Here is an 18,587-nt window from a genome sequence, read left to right as displayed (position 1 = left end):
AACCCTCGCCAAAGTCCACTACCCTAACCCTAACCCTAACCCTAACCCTAACCCTAACCCTAACCCTAACCCTAACTTTTTCAAATCAACTAGGATTTTCATCAAACTATACAGCTATCTTAGTAATATATTGATCTTACTAAATCATAGGTCATTATGTAGTTTGGTGTATTGCTGTCAAATTTAAGGATTAAATTAATCTAGATCCAAAAAGCTTGAATTTGCAGTTCCGACTATATTCAGATGGTACACCTTAAATCTTTTTATAACTTTTTCAAATCAACTTGGATTTTCATCAAACTATACAGCTATCTTGGTAACATATTGATCTTACTGAATCAAAGGTCATTATGTAGTTTGGTGTATTGCTGTCAAATTTAATCTAGGTAAAAAAAGCTAGGATTTGCAATTTTGGACAAAATTCAGCATTTCAGATAGTACACTCACTTTAATTTTTTTTATAACTTTTTCAAATCAACTTGGATTTTCATCAAACTATGCTGCTATATTAGTAATATATTGATCTTACTCAATCACAGGTCATTATGTAGTTTGGTGTGTTGCTTACAAATTTCTAGGTAAAAAAAGATTGAATTTGCAGTTCGGACTATATTCAGATAGTACACTTTAATTTTTTTATAACTTTTTCAAATCAACTAGGATTTTCATCAAACTATACAGCTATCTTAGTAATATATTGATCTTACTAAATCATAGGTCATTATGTAGTTTTGTGTATTGCTGTCAAATTTAAGGATTAAATTAATCTAGGTCCAAAAAGCTTGAATTTGCAGTTCCGACTATATTCAGATAGTACACCTTAAATCTTTTTATAACTTTTTCAAATCAACTTGGATTTTCATCAAACTATACAGCTATCTTGGTAACATATTGATCTTACTGAATCAAAGGTCATTATGTAGTTTGGTGTATTGCTGTCAAATTTAATGAAGGTCAAAAAAGCTAGGATTTGCAATTTTGGACAAAATTCAGCATTTCAGATAGTACACTCACTTTAATTTTTTTTATAACTTTTTCAAATCAACTTGGATTTTCATCAAACTATGCAGCTACATTAGTAATATATTGATCTTACTCAATCACAGGTCATTATGTAGTTTGGTGTGTTGCTTACAAATTTCTAGGTAAAAAAAGATTGAATTTGCAGTTCGGACTGTATTCAGATAGTACACTTTAATTTTTTTTATAACTTTTTCAAATCAACTAGGATTTTCATCAAACTATACAGCTATCTTAGTAATATATTGATCTTACTAAATCATAGGTCATTATGTAGTTTTGTGTATTGCTGTCAAATTTAAGGATTAAATTAATCTAGGTCCAAAAAGCTTGAATTTGCAGTTCCGACTATATTCAGATAGTACACCTTAAATCTTTTTATAACTTTTTCAAATCAACTTGGATTTTCATCAAACTATACAGCTATCTTGGTAACATATTGATCTTACTGAATCAAAGGTCATTATGTAGTTTGGTGTATTGCTGTCAAATTTAATGAAGGTAAAAAAAGCTAGGATTTGCAATTTTGGACAAAATTCAGCATTTCAGATAGTACACTCACTTTAATTTTTTTTTATAACTTTTTCAAATCAACTTGGATTTTCATGAAACTATGCAGCTATATTAGTAATATATTGATCTTACTCAATCACAGGTCATTATGTAGTTTGGTGTGTTGCTTACAAATTTCTAGGTAAAAAAAGATTGAATTTGCAGTTCGGACTATATTCAGATAGTACACTTTAATTTTTTTTATAACTTTTTCAAATCAACTAGGATTTTCATCAAACTATACAGCTATCTTAGTAATATATTGATCTTACTAAATCATAGGTCATTATGTAGTTTGGTGTATTGCTGTCAAATTTAAGGATTAAATTAATCTAGGTCCAAAAAGCTTGAATTTGCAGTTCCGACTATATTCAGATAGTACACCTTAAATCTTTTTATAACTTTTTCAAATCAACTTGGATTTTCATCAAACTATACAGCTATCTTGGTAACATATTGATCTTACTGAATCAAAGGTCATTATGTAGTTTGGTGTATTGCTGTCAAATTTAATCTAGGTAAAAAAAGCTAGGATTTGCAATTTTGGACAAAATTCAGCATTTCAGATAGTACACTCACTTTAATTTTTTTTATAACTTTTTCAAATCAACTTGGATTTTCATCAAACTATGCAGCTACATTAGTAATATATTGATCTTACTCAATCACAGGTCATTATGTAGTTTGGTGTGTTGCTTACAAATTTCTAGGTAAAAAAAGATTGAATTTGCAGTTCGGACTGTATTCAGATAGTACACTTTAATTTTTTTTATAACTTTTTCAAATCAACTTGGATTTTCATCAAACTATACAGCTATCTTAGTAATATATTGATCTTACTAAATCATAGGTCATTATGTAGTTTGGTGTATTGCTGTCAAATTTAAGGATTAAATTAATCTAGGTCCAAAAAGCTTGAATTTGCTGTTCGCACTATATTCAGATAGTAGACTGTAAATCTTTTTATAACTTTTTCAAATCAACTTGGATTTTCATCAAACTATACAGCTACCTTGGTAATATATTGATCTTACTGAATCAAAGGTCATTATGTAGTCTGGTGTATTGCTGTCAAACTTAATCTTTCAGCCTACCACACCAGCAGCATTACAGTTTCAGCCTACCACAACAGCAGCATTACACTTTCAGCCTACCACACCAGCAGCATTACACCTTCCTGAATTTGACCCAGTCATGACAAGCTTCTCACAAGATGACGTCAGGTCCCTGTTTCACTTCGAAGTAGAGGAAGACAGTGCGTAAAAACGTTTTATTTTTATCTGTATAGTTATTTATGTTTAATTAAAACTGTGGTAAAAAAGAAATGTGATTGTTCATGTTGGTATAAGCCAATGCAGGTATGTCCGATTATTTGTATGACTGTTATGTGGGTGGCAATGGTATGTATGTATGACAATTTTTTATGTATATATGCATGTAATCCTTCAGTGTGTGTTAGCAACTGTAAATACAGTATGTGTGTATTTATGTATGTATGATTGTCTATTACCGCATGTTTGTTTATGAACGTATTAAACAACTTTATACCTAAGTAGTACACGGTGTTCTGTTCTTTATCTGCATTTATTTTGGGTCATCATGTTGACCAAAACAGTATTTCTGTCCACTACTCATATGTATCGCTTCATGTATTTCGTTGGAGTTCGTATTCCCCACGCTTTACATTTCAGTGTTTTATGTTCGTACGTCTCTCTCTGGGTTTGTTTGTTTACCAGTCTTCTCGTTTACATATTGTCCTTTGGATAATGATTTCAATTTCCTTTCTGACATTGTTTGATATGTATTTAATACACATGAAGAGGGATATCCGAACACGGGAAACACACAGAACTAGTACTTACACATGACAACAGGTTATTGGTTTATGGTCGCCATCATGAACTGATTGGCTATTGTAACAAAAGTCTGTCACAAATTATAAATGATATTCTTCCTAAGTCCCAACTAACCCTAATCATTACCAGACTGAACACAGAAATAACACGAGGGGTGCCGTATACGATGCAGGAAATGTTTACCCTTATGGAGCACTTGATTTCACTGTCGGTTTTCAGTGTAGTTCATGTTCTTTCGTATTTAATAATATTGTTCTAAATTTCCTTTGTTTACTCCTAGGTTTTGATTGTCTCATACCATAATATATTTCGATAAAGACGGGCGTAGAAAAATAAGAGTTTATATGATTGCCGATGAAAACTCTCCATCTAACACCAAGTAGCAACTTGACAGTCAGAATATTCCCATCTGAATTGATGCATTTCAGTCTGATTATATTTTTATTTTTTTTAATTATCCATTTCATTGAATTAGATCAAACAAATTGTCATCTTATAGTCATCCCATAGTGAAACAGTGGCTCATATTGTAGGAAATTAATGCATGCTAATAAAAGAAAGAGGACAACAGACTACCTTTATTCATGAATTACAACATGCATGTCAGATGCCTTTTTGGAACTATATACATGAAATGTGAAATGAAATAAGTTGGAAAATATGTATTGTCACAACGTATATAAATAATGTATAAAATAAATAATGCACACAAAGAATAAGAGAAATAAAAGTTAAAATGTCACACTGTCAAACAGACAGGCATCATGATTGTCTTAATTCATGATTGTACAAAAACATATGTTTAAAAAGAAATGTTGAACGTAACAATGTTCAAATGTTTATGGCCAGCTGGATATCCGTGGACGTAATGGTCGTTCTTTTGGCGTTAATTGCTCACAAGTCACTGTCTGTAAACAATCCTACAAGGTAAGCTTCAGCATTGGCTTCCTAAAACAAATATGTAAAATGATAATGAGGAGTACAATTTGTGTTATATGTTAATAATGTACAGAATTAATCGTAAAATATAGAAATGTTTACGCTCATGTCTTATAACATTGTATGTCATTTTGCAACTGAAATGTAATAAACTCAAATGCTCTGTAAATGAAATAAAATGCTTAACAGGTCGCACCTTTAAACGACCACAGATGTCGAACATTGAACATTTGGGCCAAGCATAAACACTACATTCAAGCTTGATACAGCTTTAAATTTGAATTGTGATTACATATTTAACACACCATATGTATCTAACACAGAATGAATGTGGTCAAAGAACGCAACAAATTGAAATTGGACCTATTGGTCAATATATAAGTTCAAGACATAATGCAAACATTTACAGCTAAAATTAAAAAAACTATATGAAAAGGTTATATACCGGGAAGGTCTTTCTTTCAATGAGGGGAGCCACGATAATAAACTGAAGAACTATTTATAATTTGTGAAGTTGATACGGAATATTTGTCAAGTAGGTATTGGTACCTTCCGGTAAACTTTATGAGAACAAAGACGAGACGTTCTTTGACTAAACCTTGTGTCATAAACTTGTAAGATTCTGTTCACACCAAAATTAACTTTCAGTAATCATGTTCACACCAGAAAATGATTTCAGCGTCATGTTCACACCAGAAACTGATTTCAGGGATTGTGTTTTTGTGTACGGATAATACATCGGGGATAAACTTCGTAAAAAGGTAAGTTATATTGATCTGTTATAGCAAATTACTAGCCCATAGTTAGCGTATACGCCAATGAACATGAATTGTAATTAATTAATCTACAATATTACTGAATTAACTGTCATGGGGATTCAGTTTTTATGGGGAAAAATACTGCTTTAAAAAATACGTTCTTCTTTTCCGTAACAAAATGTATAGATCTTTGTAAGGATGGTCACTAATTGTATCAGTTATAGATAAATATAACGGCATTTTCTATTCCCTGATAACATGAAATTTGTTGTCATGTATTTTATATTTAACATTACATTTAGTAATTGGGTTTTCCTGAAAGCAATTTCGGTGTGAACATAAATACATTTTAAAACGATTATCTTTTTCCAGACTAAATTATATCAGAAAAAATATATTGACAGCCTATACAGACACGAATACTTTCAAATTATGTTGTTACAACAGTATTGAAGATAAGACTGACCTGTTTGTATGCTTTATTTTCCGTTATGTCTGTCACTGCTGAAATTAATTTCTGGTGTGAACATGATATGTCTGACTACCGGTAAGATCATTCTTTCAATGAGGGTAAGCACCATAATACATTGAAGAACTACTTCAATAATATTGATTGACTAGTAAATTAATCTAGGTCCAAAAAGCTTGAATTTGCAGTTGGGACTATATTCAGATAGTACACTTTAAATCTTTTTATAACTTTTTCAAATCAACTTGGATTTTCATCAAACTATGCAGCTATATTAGTAATATATTGGTCTTACTGAATCACAGGTCATTATGTAGTTTGGTGTGTTGCTTACAAATTTCTAGGTAAAAAAAGATTGAATTTGCAGTTCGGACTATATTCAGATAGTACACTTTAATTTTTTTAATAACTTTTTCAAATCAACTAGGATTTTCATCAAACTATACAGCTATCTTAGTAATATATTGATCTTACTAAATCATATGTCATTATGTAGTTTGGTGTATTGCTGTCAAATTTAAGGATTAAATTAATCTAGGTCCAAAAAGCTTGAATTTGCAGTTCCGACTATATTCAGATAGTACACTTTAAATCTTTTTATAACTTTTTCAAATCAACTTGGATTTTCATCAAACTATACAGCTACCTTGGTAACATATTGATCTTACTGAATCAAAGGTCATTATGTAGTTTGGTGTATTGCTGTCAAATATAATCTAGGTCAAAAAAGCTAGGATTTGCAAATTTGGACAAAATTCAGCATTTCAGATAGTACACTTTAATTTTTTTTATAACTTTTTCAAATCAACTTGGATTTTCATCAAACTATGCAGCTATATTAGTAATATATTGGTCTTACTGAATCACAGGTCATTATGTAGTTTGGTGTGTTGCTTACAAATTTCTAGGTAAAAAAAGCTAGGATTTGCAGTTTGGGCAAAATAGAGATAGTACACTTTAATTTTTTGTTATAACTTTTTCAAATCAACTAGGATTTTCATCAAACTATACAGCTATCTTAGTAATATATTGATCTTAATGAATCATAGGTCATTATGTAGTTCGGTGTATTTCTGTCAAATTTAAGGATTAAATTAATCTTGGTAAAAAAAGCTTGAATTTGCATTTCTGACTATATTCAGATAGTACACTTTAAATCTTTTTATAACTTTTTCAAATCAACTTGGATTTTCATCAAACTATACAGCTACCTTGGTAATATATTGATCTTACTGAATCAAAGGTCATTATGTAGTTTGGTGTATTGCTGTCAAACTTAATCTAGGTAAAAAAAGCTAGGATTAGCAATTTTGGACAAAATTCAGCATTTCAGATAGTAAACTTTAATTTTTTTTATAACTTTTTCAAATCAACTTGGATTTTCATCAAACTATGCAGCTATATTAGTAATATATTGGTCTTACTGAATCACAGGTCATTATGAAGTTTGGTGTGTTGCTTACAAATTTCTAGGTAAAAAAAGATTGAATTTGCAGTTCGGACTATATTCAGATAGTACACTTTAATTTTTTTTATAACTTTTTCAAATCAACTAGGATTTTCATCAAACTATACAGCTATCTTAGTAATATATTGATCTTACTAAATCATAGGTCATTATGTAGTTTGGTGTATTGCTGTCAAATTTAAGGATTAAATTAATCTAGGTCCAAAAAGCTTAAATTTGCAGTTCGGACTATATTCAGATAGTACACTTTAAATCTTTTTATTACTTTTTCAAATCAACTTTGATTTTCATCAAACTATACATCTATCTTGGTAACATATTGAACTTACTGAATCAAAGGTCATTATGTAGTTTGGTGTATTGCTGTCAAATTTAATCTAGGTCAAAAAAGCTAGGATTTGCAATTTTGGACAAAATTCAGCATTTCAGATAGTACACTTTAATTTTTTTTATAACTTTTTCAAATCAACTTGGATTTTCATCAAACTATGCAGCTATATTAGTAATATATTGGTCTTACTGAATCACAGGTCATTATGTAGTTTGGTGTGTTGCTTACAAATTTCTAGGTAAAAAAAGATTGAATTTGCAGTTCGGACTATATTCAGATAGTACACTTTAATTTTTTTTATAACTTTTTCAAATCAACTAGGATTTTCATCAAACTATGCAGCTATCTTAGTAATATATTGATCTTACAAAATCATAGGTCATTATGTAGTTTGGTGTATTGCTGTCAAATTTAAGGATTAAATTAATCTAGGTCCAAAAAGCTTGAATTTGCAGTTGGGACTATATTCAGATAGTACACTTTAAATCTTTTTATAACTTTTTCAAATCAACTTGGATTTTCATCAAACTATACAGCTATCTTGGTAACATATTGATCTTACTGAATCAAAGGTCATTATGTAGTTTGGTGTATTGCTGTCAAACTTAAGAATAGATTTAATCTTGTTAAAAAAAGATTGAATTTGCAGTTCGGACTATATTCAGATAGTACACTTTAATTTTTTTTATAACTTTTTCAAATCAACTAGGATTTTCATCAAACTATACAGCTATCTTAGTAATATATTGATCTTACTAAATCATAGGTCATTATGTAGTTTGGTGTATTGCTGTCAAATTTAAGGATTAAATTAATACATCCCGACATAAAATATTACTGAATTATTATGCGGCTATATAGATTTACATGATAAAGTGCCAATATGGTCAGTTTTGGTTGATACGGTCAAATAATTTTGCTATATGAGTCAGCCTGGTGTATCAAAACTACTGAAATTTTGTTACGTATCAATATATTGAACAAAAGGAGGACATGCTGGCACTCTTAATTTATGCGGACAAAAATTTGTAGTTGTTGTGTTCCAATATTGCTGTCATTTGTATTATACATTAAATCCTGACATAAAAATAGTTGCTGATTTACTATGCGGCTATATAGATTTACAAAATAAAGTGCAAATATGGTCAGTTTTGGTTGATGCATTCAAATAATTTTGTTATAGGAGTCAGCCTGAGGTATCAAAACTACTGCAATTTTGTTGCTAGACAATATTTTGATTAAAAAGAGGACATGCTGGCAATCTAGATTTATACGAACAAAATTTTGTATTCACATTATGTTCCAATACTGCTGTCATTTGTATAAAACATTCATTCTTGACATAAAATTATTACTGAATTATTATGCAGCTATATAGATTTACATAATAATGTGCAAATATGGTCAGTTTAAGTTGATGCTGTCAAATATTTTTGCTATACGAGTCAATAATGGCGACCCCATGAGAGCCTCTACATTTATTCTCTCGTGTCAATCGTTGCTCTTATTTGACCCTGGTCAGCCAAATCAATTGTGCGGATGATAGATTTATGTCAAAAATAAGGATAATCTTGACTAACTTTTTCAAATCTATTTGGATTTTCATAAAAGTGGACGGCTATCTCAATTATATACTGTTCTTACATATGACAGAGTCCTTTGGCATTTTGGTGGATAACTGTGAAACGGTAGGTTTTAATTGACAAGTCAAAACAGCTTAAATTTTCAGTGCGCAATAAATTCAGATAGTCAACCTTAAACATTTCTGTAACTTTTTCAAATCGACTTGGATTTTCAAAAACCTTGACAGCTATTTCCAATATACCCTGTTCTTACATAGGACAGAGTCATTTGGCATTTGGGTTGATTACTGGTAAATGGTATGTTTTAATTGAGAAGTGAAAAGAGCTAGAATTTTCACTTCGCACTAAATTCAGATAGTCACCCTAAAAAATGTCTATAACTTTTTCAAATCAACTTTGATTTTCATAAACCTTAACACCTATCTCAATTATATACTGTTCTTACATATGACAGAGTCATTTGGCATTTGGGTGGATAACTGTGAAACAGTAGGTTTTAATTGACAAGCCAAAACAGCTAGAATTTTCAGTGCGCACTAAATTCACATAGTCACCCTTAAACATTTCTGTCACTTTTTCAAATCGACTTGGATTTTTATAAAACATGACAGCTGTCTCAATTATATACTGTTCTTACCAATTGCAAAGTCATTTGCCATTTTATTAACCTTCCTGTCAAATTGTAGGTTTATTTCATAGGTGAAAAAGGCTAAGATTTTCACTTCTGACTACATTCAGATAGTCACCTTTAAGAATTTCTACAACTTTCTCAAATCACCTGGGATTTTAAGGTTAACTAGACAGATATCTCAATTATATACTATTCTTACAAATTGTAAAGTAGCAGTTTGCCATTTTCATTCATTCCTGTCAAATTGTATGTTTAATTGAGTAACCGTAGACTAAAAAACTGTGTAAATCTATCAAACCTGAGCTATCACAAGTATAAAATGTTTATGCCGGTAAGGAATAATCAAGAAAAAGGTCAATTTTATTCATGAATACAACAAATATACCAATTTGACACTTAAACTCCTTCACACGACAGGTCAGTGCTATCGTGTCCTAAATATTTATGCGGAGCACATTGAATTGTTGTACCAGCAATTTAATTCCTGCCACAGAAGCCTAAACCAACTAACTGCTGATTCAGTAAAGTATGTTTAGGTGCAAATTAACCCTTTTTAACAGCCTTTGCAACTCCCAAGAAAAACATTCGCATTCCTCAACACGGATTGCTATTTACACATGGAGCACTCCAAAATGTTGTACCAAGGAGTATAATTCCATATGAGGCATATGCTTTGGTATTCTCAGAGTGTTCTTTACATACACCTGTGCTGTCTCCTCTTATAAATGTCGGTTAAACAATGGGCAGTGCCATTCTATGTTGCATAGTAAGGTGGAGCACCTGCTAATGTTGTACCAGGAATAAGCATGTTACAGTTATTAGTTGGCTTGTTTATCGACCTATAACTTTTGAATGCCTGAGCTGATGTTCCAAAACCAGACTGCACAATTTTCCCAATTGAATGCCCATTCCAAAACGTTAAACATTTTGGAAATCGAACGGTAAACAACGGAGCTATGATTTTTCAAAGTTTGCCATGTACACTTCCGTGTTCCATACGACGTCTAATATGTAAACAAATACTCATGTGTTCTTTATCGACCTATAACTTTTGAATGCCTGAACTGATCTTCCAAACTTAGACTGCACAATTTGCCTAATTGAATGTACTTTCCAAAACGTTAAACATTTTGTAAATCAAACGGTTAAAAAGTGAGCTATGACTTTTTCAAAGTTTGCCATATAGCCTCCCGTATTCCTTACTACGTCTGATATGTAAACAAATACCCAAGTCTTCTTTAACGGCTATACACATTTTATTTTCACTATCAAGTCAGCACAATTTCCGCAGTTAAATGTCCTTTCCAAAACACTAAACAGTTTATACATCGGACTGCAAACAACGGAGCTACGATTTTTCAAACTTTGCCTATATTCCTAATTGGATTATCTTCCCTGAATTCAAATTTTGTGTCACACCTTGTTTGAGGAAATCATTACACAAAGCCTACTATATAAAGCACTCAGTACACATATGCTAATGGGGGGAACCCTTGTATCCAAGGCATGTCGCGCATGCGCACTCAGACTTTATAAATAAATAAATAAAAATTTTAACTATAATTTAACTCTAACACTCCAGCATTTATCAGACCATTTAAAAAAAAAAAAAAAAAAAAAAAAAAAAAAAATATAATTTAACTCAAACAGTCCAGCATGAGGCATAAAAGTACTTAAATATCATATAAAAGAAGAGATATTGGCACTTTTTATATCTGTTGACAAAGTTTTTAGTCTCCATACACTGAAAACTATAAACCAAAAAGAATAAAATAGGATGCCGGTATGGAATAACCTTGAAAAAGGTCAATGTTCTCACCCTATATTGATGAGTACAACACATATAGCAATTTGAAACTTAAAATCCTTCAGTCTAATGTCTAACAATCAATTTTGAGGTACACAAAGTACTCAATTACCAAGCCGGTACAAGAATATCAATAAAAAGAAAGAAATATTGTCGCCTTTTATTGTTATCGACACAAATAAAAGTAACCGTAGACTTATACAGTGTCAAATTATCCATCCTAAGAATGAAATGTTTATACCGGCACAGAAGTATCATAAAAAAGAAAGAAATATTGTCGCCTTTTATTGTTATCGACACAAATAAAAGTAACCGTAGACTTATACAGTGTCAAATTATCCATCAAAAGAATAAAATGTTCATGCTGGCACACAAGTATCATCAAAAGGATAGATATTGGCACCATTTATAGATGCAGACAACAAATACAGCAACCTGAAACATTCATTTCTTCACTTTTGTGTCTGAGAATCCATCTAAACTCATAAATATTATACAACATATGAAGTATTGTCACTTTTAGTTAGTATCGACATAAATATCAGTAACCGTACACTTATAAATCTCTCAGTTGTTGTCAAATTATGCCTTCATATAGTTGTCGACAAATGTTTTAGTAACCGTAGACTCCAAACCTGTGTAAAACTATCAATCCTCAGGTACCGAAAGGATAAAATGTTAATGCCGGTAAGTAATAACCAAGAAAATGGTCAATATTGGCACCCTATATTGCTGAATGCAACAAATATAGCACTTCAAAACATTTATTCTTTCACTTTTATGTCTGACAATCCATTTGAATGTATCAAATGGCCTCTATTACCTGGCCAGTACAAGAATATTAGAACAAAGATGAAATAGTGTTGCTTTTAATTGTTTCGCGACATAAATATTAGTAACCGTACACTTATAAATCTCTCAATTTGTGTCAAACCATTCATTCTTAGATTCAAATAATGATGCCGGACCAGAAAAATCATGAAGAAGGGAAGATATTGGCACCTTTTGTTGATACCGACAACAAATTTTGTTATTTAAACTTGTTTTCATTCCCATTTAATGTCAAACAACCCATCAGGATGTATTTAAAAGTGCTCAATTATAAGGCCAGTACCAGTATATCATTCAAAAGAAGAAATATTGCCTCTTTTTATTCTTGTCGACAAAAGTTTTAGTATAACTGTAGACTTACGAAGCGCTTAATTTTTGACAAAATTTTCATCGCGAGGTACATAAAGAATAAACTTATTATGCCGGTAGACAATATTCAAGGAAAAGGGTAAATATTGGCCCAAGATATTGATGAATACAACAAATATAGCAGCTTGACACTTAAACTCCTTCATGAAAGGCTATCATTTCTTAACATTTAGGTGGAGCACATTGGATCGTTGTACCACAGTTTCTGACACGTTTTCTTCGGCGACCTATAACTTTTGAATGCCCCGATACATTTTCAATATCAAGACATCAAAATGTGCGCAATTGAATTCCCTTTCCAAAACGCTAAACAGTTTTTAAATCGGACGGTCAACAACAGAGATACGATTTTTTCAAAGTTTGCCTATAAGCCTTAACAGGTTAACCCTAACCCTCATATATTCATACACCAGCCATACCACAACCTTAATATTCTACCTACACCCCAGGTGACCCGCTCTATATGATACCTAACCCTAACCCTAACCCTAACCTAACCTAACCCTAACCCTAAGAATTAAATTAATCTAGGTAATAAAAGGTTGAATTTGCAGTTCGGACTATATTCAGATAGTACACTTTAATTCTTTTTATAACTTTCTCAAATCAACTTAGATTTTCATCTAACTATACAGCTACCTTGGTAAAATATTATTCTTACTGAATCCCAGGTTGTTAAGAAGTTTGGTGTATTGCTGTCAAATTTAAGAATTAACTTAATCTAGGTCCAAAAAGCTAGGATTTGCAGTTCAGACAAAATAGAGATAGTACACTTTAATTTTTTTTATAACTTTTTCAAATCAACTAGGATTTTCATCAAACTATATAGCTATCTTAGTTATATCTTGATCTTACTAAATCATAGGTCGTTATGAAGTTTGGTGTATTGCTGTCAAATTTCAGGATTAAATTAATCTAGGTAAAAAAAGCTTGAATTTGCATTTCGGACTATATTCAGATAGTACACTTTAAATCTTTTTATAACTTTTTCAAATCAACTTGGATTTTCATCAAACTATACAGCTACCTTGGTAATATATTGATCTTACTGAATCAAAGGTCATTATGTAGTTTGGTGTATTGCTGTCAAACTTAATCTAAGTAAAAAAAGCTAGGATTATCAATTTTGCACAAAATTCAGCATTTCAGATAGTACACTTTAATTTTTTTTATAACTTTTTCAAATCAACTTGGATTTTCATCAAACTATGCAGCTATATTAGTAATATATTGATCTTACTGAATCACAGGTCATTGTGTAGTTTGGTGTGTTGCTTACAAATTTAAGAATTGAATTAATCTAGGTAAAAAAAAATTGAATTTGTAGTTCGGACTATATTCAGATAGTACACTTTAATTTTTTTTATAACTTTTTCAAATCAACTAGGATTTTCATCAAACTATACAGCTATCTTAGTAATATATTGATCTTACTAAATCATAGGTCATTATGTAGTTTGGTGTATTGCTGTCAAATTTAAGGATTAAATTAATCTAGGTCCAAAAAGCTTGAATTTGCAGTTCGGACTATATTCAGATAGTACACTTTAAATCTTTTTATAACTTTTTCAAATCAACTTGGATTTTCATCAAACTATACAGCTATCTTGGTAACATATTGATCTTACTGAATCACAGGTCATTATGTAGTTTGGGGTATTGTTGTCAAATTTAAGAATTAAATTAATCTAGGTAAAAGAAGGTTGAATTTGCAGTTTGGACTATATTCAGATAGTACACTTTAATTCTTTTTATAACTTTTTCAAATCAAATAAGATTTTCATTTAACTTTACAGCTACCTTGTTAATATATTAATCTTACTGAATCCCAGGTTGTTAAGAAGTTTGGTGTATTGCTATCAAATTTAAGAATTAAATTAATCTATGTCCAAAAAGCTAGGAATTGCAGTTCGGGCAAAATAGAGATAGTACACTTTAATTTGTTTTATAACTTTTTCAAATCAACTAGGATTTTCATCAAACTATACAGCTATCTTAGTAATATATTGATCTTACTGAATCATAGGTCATTATGTAGTTTGGTGTATTTCTTTCAAATTTAAGGATTAAATTAATCTAGGTAAAATAAGCTTGAATTTGCATTTCGGACTATATTCAGATAGTACACTTTAAATCTTTTTATAACTTTTTAAAATCAGCTTGGATTTCATCAAACTATACAGCTACCTTGGTAATATATTGATCTTACTGAATCAAAGGTGATTATGTAGTTTGGTGTATTGCTGTCAAACTTAATCTAAGTAAAAAAAAGCTAGGATTTGCAATTTTGCACAAAATTCAGCATTTCAGATAGTACACTTTAATTTTTTTTATAACTTTTTCAAATCAACTTGGATTTTCATCAAACTATGCAGCTATATTAGTAATATATTGATCTTACTGAATCACAGGTCATTATGTAGTTTGGTGTGTTGCTTACAAATTTAAGAATTGAATTAATCTAGGTAAAAAAAAATGAATTTGCAGTTCGGCCTGTATTCAGATAGTACACTTTAATTTTTTTTATAACTTTTTCAAATCAACTGGGATTTTAAGGTTAACTAGACAGCTATCTCAATTATATACTTTTCTTACAAATTGCAAAGTAGCAGTTTGCCATTTTCATTCATTCCTGTCAAATTGTATGTTTAATTGAGTAACCGTAGACTGAAAAAATGTGAAAATCTATCAAACCTGAGCTACCACAAGTATAAAATGTTTATGCCGGTAAGGAATAATCAAGAAAAAGGTCAATTTTATTCATGAATACAACAAATATACCAATTTGACACTTAAACTCCTTCACACAACAGGTCAGTGCTATCGTGTCCTAAATATTTATGCGGAGCACATTGAATTGTTGTACCAGCAATTTAATTCCTGCCACAGAAGCATAAACCAACTAACTGCTGATTCAGTTAAGTATGTTTAGGTGCAAATTAACCCTTTTTAACAGCCTTTGCAAGTCCCAAGAAATACATTCGCATTCCTCAACACAGATTGCTATTTACACATGGAGCACTCCAAAATGTTGTACCAAGGAGTATAATTCCATATGAGGCATATGCTTTGGTATTATCAGAGTGTTCTTTACATACACCTGTGCTGTCTCCTCTTATAAATGTCGGTTAAAAAATAGGCAGTGCAATTCTATGTTGCATAGTAAGGTGGAGCACCTGCTAATGTTGTACCAGGAATAAGCATGTTACAGTTATTAGTTGGCTTTTTTATCGACCTATAACTTTTGAATGCCTGAGCTGATGTTCCAAAACTAGACTACACAATTTGCCCAATTGAATGCCCATTCTAAAACGTTAAACATTTTGGAAATCGAACGGTAAACAACGGAGCTATGATTTTTCAAAGTTTGCCATGTACACTTCCGGGTTCAATACTACGTCTAATATGTAAACAAATACCCATGTGTTCTTTATCGACCTATAACTTTTGAATGCCTGAACTGATCTTCCAAACCTAGACTGCACAATTTGCCCAATTGAATGTCCTTTCCAAAACGTTAAACATTTTTTAAATCAAACGGTTAAAAACGGAGCTATGACTTTTTCAAAGTTTGCCATATAGCCTCCCGTATTCCTTGCTACGTCTGATATGTAAACAAATACCCAAGTCTTCTTTAACGGCTATACACATTTTATTTTCACTATCAAGTCAGCACAATTTCCGCAGTTAAATGTCTTTTCCAAAACACTAAACAGTTTATACATCGGACCGCAAACAACGGAGCTACGATTTTTCAAACTTTGCCTATATTCCTAATTGGATTATCTTCCCTGAATTGAAATTTTGTGTCACACCTTGTTTGTGGAAATTATTACACAAAGCCTACTATATAAAGCACTCAGTACACATATGCTAATGGGCACTCAGACTTTATAAATAAATAAATAAAAATTTTAACTATAATTTAACTCTACCACTCCAGCTTTTATCAGACCAGTTAAAAAAAAAAAAGTACTTAAATATCATATAAAAGAAGAAATATTGGCACTTTTTATATCTGTCGACAAAGTTTTTACTCTCCATACACTGAAAACTATAAACCAAAAAGAATAAAATAGGATGCCGGTATGGAATAACCTTGAAAAAGGTCAATCTTGACACCCTATATTGATGAGTACAACACATATAGCAATTTGAAACTTAAAATCCTTCACTCTAATGTCTAACAATCAGTCTTGAGGTACAAAAAGTACTCAATTACCAAGCCGGTACAAGAATATCAATAAAAAGAAAGAAATATTGTCGCCTTTTATTGTTATCGACACAAATAAAAGTAACCGTAGACTTATACAGTGTCAAATTATCCATCCTAAGAATGAAATGTTTATACCGGCACAGAATCATCATCAAAAAGAAAGAAATATTGTCGCCTTTTATTGTTATCGACATAAATATAAGTAACCGTAGACTTATACAGTGTCAAATTATCCATCAAAAGAATGAAATGTTTATACCGGCACAGAAGTATCATCAAAAAGAAAGAAATAGTGTCGCCTTTTATTGTTATCGACACAAATAAAAGTAACCGTAGACTTATACAGTGTCAAATTATCCATCCTAAGAATGAAATGTTTATACCGGCACAGAAGTATCATCAAAAAGAAAGAAATATTGTCGCCTTTTATTGTTATCGACACAAATATAAGTAACCGTAGACTTATACAGTGTCAAATTATCCATCAAAAGAATAAAATGTTCATACTGGCACACAAGTATCATCAAAAAGGATAGATATTGGCACCATTTATAGATGCAGACAACAAATACAGCAACCTGAAAATTCATTTCTTCACTTTTGTGTCTGAGAATCCATCTAAACTCATAAATATCATACAACATATGAAATATTGTCACTCTTAGTTGGTATCGACATAAATATCAGTAACCGAACACTTATAAATCTCTCAATTGTTGTCAAATTATACATTCTTATAGTTGTCGACAAATGTTTTAGTAACCGTAGACTCCAAACCTGTGTAAAACTATCAATCCTCAGGTACCGAAAGGATAACATGTTAATGCCGGTAAGTAATAACCAAGAAAATGGTCAATATTGGCACCCTATATTGCTGAATGCAACAAATATAGCACTTCAAAACATTTATTCTTTCACTTTTATGTCTGACAATCCATTTGAATGTATCAAATGGCCTCTATTACCTGGCCAGTACAAGAATATTAGAACAAAGATGAAATAGTGTCGCTTTTAATTGTTTCGCGACATAAATATTAGTAACCGTACACTTATAAATCTCTCAATTTGTGTCAAACCATTCATTCTGAGATTCAAATAATGATGCCGGACCAGAAAAATCAGGAAGAAGGGAAGATATTGGCACCTTTTGTTTATACCGACAACAAATTTTGTTATTTAAACTTGTTTTCATTCCCATTTAATGTCAAACAACCCATCAGGATGTATTTAAAAGTGCTCAATTATAAGGCCAGTACCAGAATATCATTCAAAAGAAGAAATATTGGCTCTTTTTATTCTTGTCGACAAAAGTTTTAGTATAACCGTAGACTTACGAAGCGCTTAATTTTTGACAAAATTTTAATCGCGAGGTACATAAAGAATAAATTTATTAAGCCGGTAGACAATATTCAAGAAAAAGGGTAAATATTGGCCCAAGATATTGATGAATACAACAAATATAGCAGCTTGACACTTAAACTCCTTCATGAAAGGCTATCATTTATTAATATTTAGGTGATGCTTTTGTCTTTGTCTTGTCTTGTATTTATTGGGGTTTCCTTTCACAATTTATTTTCAAAAAATAATTTAAATCCTGTTAACTGATTTCATTTGTATTGCTTTTGGCATCCGATGGGCGAAGGATTTAACCAGTCGACGGCATAACTGTAGTGAATATTAAGTTTGCGGCAAATTAAATGTGTTTAGTTTAAACAGTATTTATTAATGAAAAATTATAACAATTAAGGAGTTCAAGT

This window comes from Mytilus californianus, unplaced genomic scaffold (assembly GCF_021869535.1).
Source record: "Mytilus californianus isolate M0D057914Y unplaced genomic scaffold, xbMytCali1.0.p SCAF_90, whole genome shotgun sequence".
NCBI lineage: Eukaryota > Metazoa > Mollusca > Bivalvia > Mytilida > Mytilidae > Mytilus > Mytilus californianus.
Note: the sequence above shows the minus strand (reverse complement) of the source record.